The sequence below is a fragment of the Spea bombifrons genome, chromosome 2 (assembly GCF_027358695.1).
Source record: "Spea bombifrons isolate aSpeBom1 chromosome 2, aSpeBom1.2.pri, whole genome shotgun sequence".
In the NCBI taxonomy this organism is placed as follows: Eukaryota; Metazoa; Chordata; class Amphibia; order Anura; family Pelobatidae; genus Spea; species Spea bombifrons.
The window spans coordinates 12,068,440-12,075,407 of record NC_071088.1 but is presented as its reverse complement, the minus strand read 5'-3'; positions in this window follow the sequence as shown (position 1 = coordinate 12,075,407).

The window sequence follows — 6,968 nt, the reverse complement described above, 5'->3', positions numbered from 1 at the left end:
TTATGTTGTTTTAATGTTAAAGTTCTATTTAATTGTTAAGCATAATCAAAAATGTTGTATTTCCCATAAAATCAACCTAATAAAATGCTAAATATCCCAGAGTTGCTGTGAGACATCCTCTGCTCATGTGAGAGATGAAACCAATGAATTAATGATTATTGAAATCATTTCACAAGTTACTTATTTAAACATTTTTCAAAGACAAATGTCCATTATGCCCATTATCTATATAATTATTTTATTTATATGTCTCTTTGAGTGATATCTAAGTCTCTATCTATAGTTAATTGCTGGTTCTGTCCCAGCATGCCCATATGTTACCCTCCTTTCACTTGATAAAATAAATTATGATTAGGTCACAAGATACTTTTCTGTCATCTAGCAAGATAGAACTCCTTTCTGTATTTTAAAAACACTTTATAGAGCTGTGTAATTAGAATTCTTCACTTTATTGAGCAGCTGTCACTTTGGCACCATTATTTACACATTGAAGGCCAAACAGCAAGTGTCCTGCGAGAGTATAACGTACATTCCATTATCCTTATAACGTAATAAATCACAGCATAATGGTAATACATGACATTACTAAAACAATGCCACACATACACAGTTCGGGTCTTCTTAGAACACATTTACCACGTGACGGAATCTCCTGAAATCACAAAGTTTCAACGTCAAGCTTCTGGAAAAATGTCATTACATGTGAAATGGTTGACATTAAAATGTTGTTTTCCTTAATAGCAATGGATGAAATGGGCAGCAAAACATAGAATTTGATGGCAGTTAAGAACCATTTGGCCCAACCGACCATAATCGGTCCTTGGCTCCTTTTTAGAGTCAGGAAAGCCATATGCGTAACCCAGGCATGTTAAGATTCCCTCATTGTATTGGCCTCTACGATATCTGCTGGGAAGCTGTTCCTTTTATATACCGTATTTTCCGGCGTATAAGATTACTTTTTAACCCGTGAAAATCTAATCAAAAGTCGGGGGTCGTCTTATACGTCGGGTATACTTACTTACTTAACGAGCCGGACTGGAATCTCTAGGGGAATGGCGAGCGGAGAAGCCGCCTCCCCTGGGCCGGTCTTCAGGGCCGCGCCTAGGTAGGTGCAAGATTGTAATCTCCCCAACTAGCCCTGATCAGTGGGCGTCCAATGAGCAGGGCTGGTTGGGGAGATCACGAGCTCCCTCTAACTAGCCCAGCATTAGGGAGCTCGAGGTCTGGCACTTCAGACCTCGGCTTCCGTGCTCCCTAATCACTACGTGCCGGCTATTGATGCCGAGCGTGGGGATGACGTCATGTTCTGGCGCTCGGCATCAATTGCCGGCGCGTAGTGATGAGGGAGCAGTAAAGCAGAGGTCAGAAATGACAGACCTCACGCTCCCACAACTGGATGGAAGAAAGAAGATGAGAAAGGTAAGAGATGGGGAGAAAGGGGTGTGAGTGCAGTGTATGTGTAGATATATATGTTGGTGTGAGATGGTCAGTGTATGTGTATGGTCAGGTGTGTGTAAGAGCAGTGTAGGTATTTGTATGTTTGTAAGCTGGTGTGTGTGTGTATACATATATATATATATATATATATGTGTGTGTGTGTGTGTGTGTGTGTGTGTGTGTGTGTGTGTGTGTGTGTGTGTAAAGGCAGGGATGTGTGGTGAGGGCAGTGTATAAATGTGTATGTATGGACAGGCGTATGTTAGTATGTGTAGATATATATATGTGTGTGTAAGGGCAGTGTATGTATGTATATGTCTGTGTATGGGCAGGTGTGTGTAAGGGCAGTGTATGTGTATATGTGTGTTTGTAAGCTGGTGTGTGCATGTATATGTGTGTAAAGGAAGGGGTGTGTGAGGGCAGTGTATGTCTATACATGTGTGTGTGGACAGGCATATGCTAGGGAGAGCTGACCCACCCAATCCAAGCAGGCTTTGTAAACAACAACCAACCAATCACCGGTAAGGTACATCGCTTGCCGTGATTGGCTGGTTGTTGTATACTGGGTAGAGGGGTAGTCTTATACGGCGAGTATAGCCCAGACTCTATATTTTAACTGGAAAAGTTGGGGGTCGTCTTATACGCCCAGTTGTCTTATACGCCGGAAAATACGGTACTATACTCTCCGTAAGGTTAAATAACACCCTGTCAGTTAAGTTAAAAAAGCAGTATATAAAAATTACAAACATGCATTTCCTTTCATCATCAAAGAAGCTGAGAAAAGAGAGAAATCTGTAAATTCCCTCCCATCCTTCTTAATATCAGTGATTAATATCAATTGATATTAAATATAGAAACAATGGAATCTTACCTAAGATCTAGATAAACCAGATCCAATATACCAGATTCCATTAAAAATCTATGAAATATTTGCCATGTAGAACGTCCTTATATATATATAGTTAATCACAGTTCAAGTTCTTTGGCAGGTTTTTCAGTGAAATGTAAACTGGCAGCGAGTTAGCGAATTACTGACTTAAGTTTCCATTATTAAATGCAACGCCTGCTGAGTTTCTGTGCGTTATGTTGGGCCTACCAGCGTTCCTATCATAGAAAAGGTTACAAGGTTGGTTCTTGATAATGTATAGTTAAACCATTGAAAATGTTTAAAACCTCACCTCTCCTGAACTTCAATGCATGGCTGAGTAAACTCAGCAAAAAAGGACCTTTTAAGCCCAAGGGGAAGGTGGCTGATTAGTCGCAGAAGGCCATTTCCCATGTAAGAAAGAGAGAATCAAGAATTATTTGCCTCGATGATCCCTGAATGAAAATGGGTCTTGTTTAACCCTTTAAACCGCAAGTTATATTTTGTGTATACTTGCTAACTGTTTATTAACTTAATCAGGGATTCAACTCCAAACCTCAACAGAAATGCCTGCAGATGAAGGCGTGCCATCTCAAGCTTTCCACATTGCCCCCACATTGAATGTACAATGAAGAAAACAAAGCATGGCAATTCTTCAACAATGCTGTAAGCATGATCTTTGTTCAGTTCATTAAAATTACAACCGTGATTGTTCAATATGCACAAGGCTGCAGCCACTGAACGTGTTTCATCTAACCTCGTTCATGTAGGTTTGCCCATGTGTGAACAAGGTTCTGGTTAAAAGAATAAATCCATCCCCTGAGATGGGAGCCTTTAAGGAAAGGATAAAAGATAAAGAACTCTTCCATACTTCATACACAAAATAGCACAAAAATGACTGACCATTTATAAATATACTTAATAACGTAAAATACATTAGATTATAGAACAAAAAGATACAACATAGAACCAGATTTCCCTTTAAAGATAAGACAAGTAAACTTTTCAAGGTTTGTAGATTGCCCTTGAAAACTAACTTGGTGTCAAAATGTTACCCAAGGTTGGGTTTAAACCTCAGTTCTGTGCATCAGATGTAACGACCAAGTCCTAAAAACGAATCCCATAAAGATTTTGAGTGAAGGTACATTTTAAATTACAATTCCCCATATTCAAATAACTGATGAATTATAAAAGAAATTCAAAGCCAGCACGCCAAACCATAATTATTATATATAATGAGCAGATATAAAGAGAGAGGACGTAAAAGATCCACCAGGGCTATATCCAATCACATGAGACACAACGGAAAGCATCCAATGTTACACTAGGACTATACTTATGTCTTGTCAATACTTCAAATGATTAATCAAAATGTGCGATAAATTAGTTAATAGAGATGAACACAACCTTATGGATATTGGTACATTTATATTAGTAATTTGATGCAAGGCTAATGTTTAATTATAAAACTAATTATTGGCGACTGGAATTTTACTGGTATCTAAATCAACCGATTTGTTTTGAACTTGCACAAAATAATTTATAACAGTCGGATGGGTAACACATGGCTTTTCGAATGGTTCCATGGTATTATTTTCTAGGGCATATTGGAAATATCAGAATGTCTGTAAATTGTAGGCTGGAAAAATTCTGCTCAAATTCTCCGTTTATTGTTTTTGGCATTTTTACAACACATTTTGATTGGACTTTCTCGGCTACTCTATTTTAATCTATTCTTTGGACTTCGAGATATGTAATACCATGAGCATTGATAACACGTTTGTCATTTTATATTGTGAACACAATAGCATCCGTGCTTCCAGCTGTCATAGATTATTTATTTTTTTGTGTCTGCAAACAACACTGTATTAAACAACAAACATGCGCTTACTCATCCTGATTGTATGTAAACTAGTAGCTGGCCCTCTTTCAAACTTGTGATATTTCTTAAAAAGGAAGAAAATATGACATGAACCTACAAAGTACCTACTTTATAATAATAATAATAATAATCAAAAGAAGTGGAAAATAGTCATCAAATGTGTCTACATCAATAAAATGACAGTAGACATCAGAAATTAATTATTAATTAAGAAATTGAACAACTTACTTTGATAGATAACCAAGTTGAAATCAGCAATAAATAACTTTAAACGTCACAGGGTTGATGACTATGTACACAATTCATTGATTTGATCTCATTAAGTAGTTGGTCCGTTGACATGATGATATGCTGTTACTCAATCAGAGACATGCAAACGGTTTTATTACCGTCATTAAAAACATTATGCTGTGATGTAATCTTAAAGGAAATCTAATGGTATCAAAACATTTTGCTGAAGTGGAGTCTTTGTGTGTCGGTTCCTACATTTTCTTCAGGCGCCGTACTTAAGACCAAATAGTGTTTTCCTTGACACGATATACACCTGTAGGAATGTAATCAATAAAACGTGTGTTAACAGCCAGACTCGAGATGTTTGACCACAGTTTAGATTACAAGCTTCTGAAAGTGATGACTTGAAGCTCAAAGATCAAGGCAGATGAACTCTTTGAAGGTTGACGAGATCCATTTCAGCTGCAGTCTGCACCCCATTACACTTGTGGCAAGTGACTAAATGAATTAGGAATCCTGAAATTCCTCCTCTGTGCCTTTCAGGTTGGATATCCGCAAATATAGCCTTTGAGCTGCCGATATCATGTTGCATTCCAAAGGTCAAAGTGACACACTCTTTATTTGCTGTAATAAAACTCACCTTAACCTTCAGCGAGAGAGGCATGGACACTGCCGCACAAACGCCTATTAAAGAAACACAAATGCTGTGATGTGTTTTTATGGTTCATGGTACTGTATTGTGGTTGGAGAATCTACTATTCATAAAATGTTCAAGTATTTTTTTTTTGGCATTTTCTTGGTTTATTGTGTGCCCCTCTGAATACAGATGCCTACAGTGGACATTCCAATCATAAAACAACTTAAAGCGGATCTGTGATTTCACTAAAACCTGCATTGTTAAATAAACTAATCTAGTGGTGCTTATAGTTTAAAGTACAGAAATATACTGTATACCGTATAAGACGACCCCCAACTTTTACAGTCCAAATATAGAGTTTGGACTATACTCGCCGTATAAGACTACCCCTCTACCCAGCGTACAACAACCAGCCAATCACGGCAAGCGATGTACCTTACCGGTGATTTGCTGGTTGATTTGCTGACATATACATACATGCACTGCCCTTACACACACACACACACATATATATATTATATATATATCTATATATATATCTACACATATGCCTGTCCATACATACACATTTATACACTGCCCTCACCACACACCCCTGCCTTTACACACACATGTATATATATATATATAGATATATATACACACACACACACACACCAGTGTATATATATATATATATATATATATATATATATATACATATATACACACACCAGTGTATATATATATATACACACCAGTGTGTGTGTATATATATATATATATATATATATATATATATTTCTCCCTTTCTCCCCATCTCTTACCTTATCTTCTGTCTTCTTTCTTCCATCCAGTTGTGGGAGCCCGAGGTCTGGCACTTCAGACCTCGGCTTCCCTGCTCTCTAATCACTACGCGCCGGCTATTGATGCCGAGCGCCGGGACATGACATCATCCCTGCGCTCGGCATCAATAGCCGGCGCCTAGTGATTAGAGAACAGGGAAGCCGAGGTCTGAAGTGCCAGACCTCGGGCTTCCCTGCTCCCTCATCACTACGCGCCGGCAATTGATGCCGGGCGCCGGGACATGACGGCATCCCTGCGCTCGGCATCAATGGCCGGCGCCTAGTGATTAGAGAGCAGGGAAGCCGAGGTCTGAAGTGCCAGACCTCGGCTTCCCTGCTCACTCATCACTGCGCTCGGCATCAATAGCCGGCGCGTAGTGATTAGAGAGATTGGTGGCTTCGTGGGAACCTCCGGCTTGGTAAGTACCCGGCGTATAAGACGACCCCCCACTTTTAAGATTTTTTGGGGTTAAAAAGTCGTCTTATACGCCGGAATATACGGTATGTATAAAAAACCAAAATGTGAGAGGAGCCATCATGACTGGATCTTCTCAGCATTATCATTTCATCCCATTTCGTGATCTCTGCCCAGGCGTTAAGTCGCTGATTGCTGTGGGATTGGTTGAGGCAGCCTTTTATAAGATTGGTGATTAGATTTGCCATTTTTCCATCAAGCTCTGCTATATTAGTTAAATAATTTTAACCCCTTAAACACTTAGGCCATTTTTTTCATTTTTTAGCACTTTAGGAATCTTGTTTTTGAAGCATAATTTCCACCTGTCTTATTTAGTTTAATCGCACAATTTATATATTGTTTTTTTTCAGGTCAGACAGTGTTTTATTTTGAAACTATATGTATAGTTAAACCATAATTTTGTATGACAGAATATAAAAAATGGAAAAATGTAAAAAGAAAATTAATGGCTTTAGCTAAGTTAAGGCACTTGTTTCTAAAAAAAACACTTCATATGCTGCCATGTTTTTTGGACGTAGCTGGGTTTAAATTGGAATATTTATTATAATTATGTTTTATCCTAAATCTATGTATCTGCACTAACAAATTCTTCTTTAACCCTCCCACTCTCCCAAAGT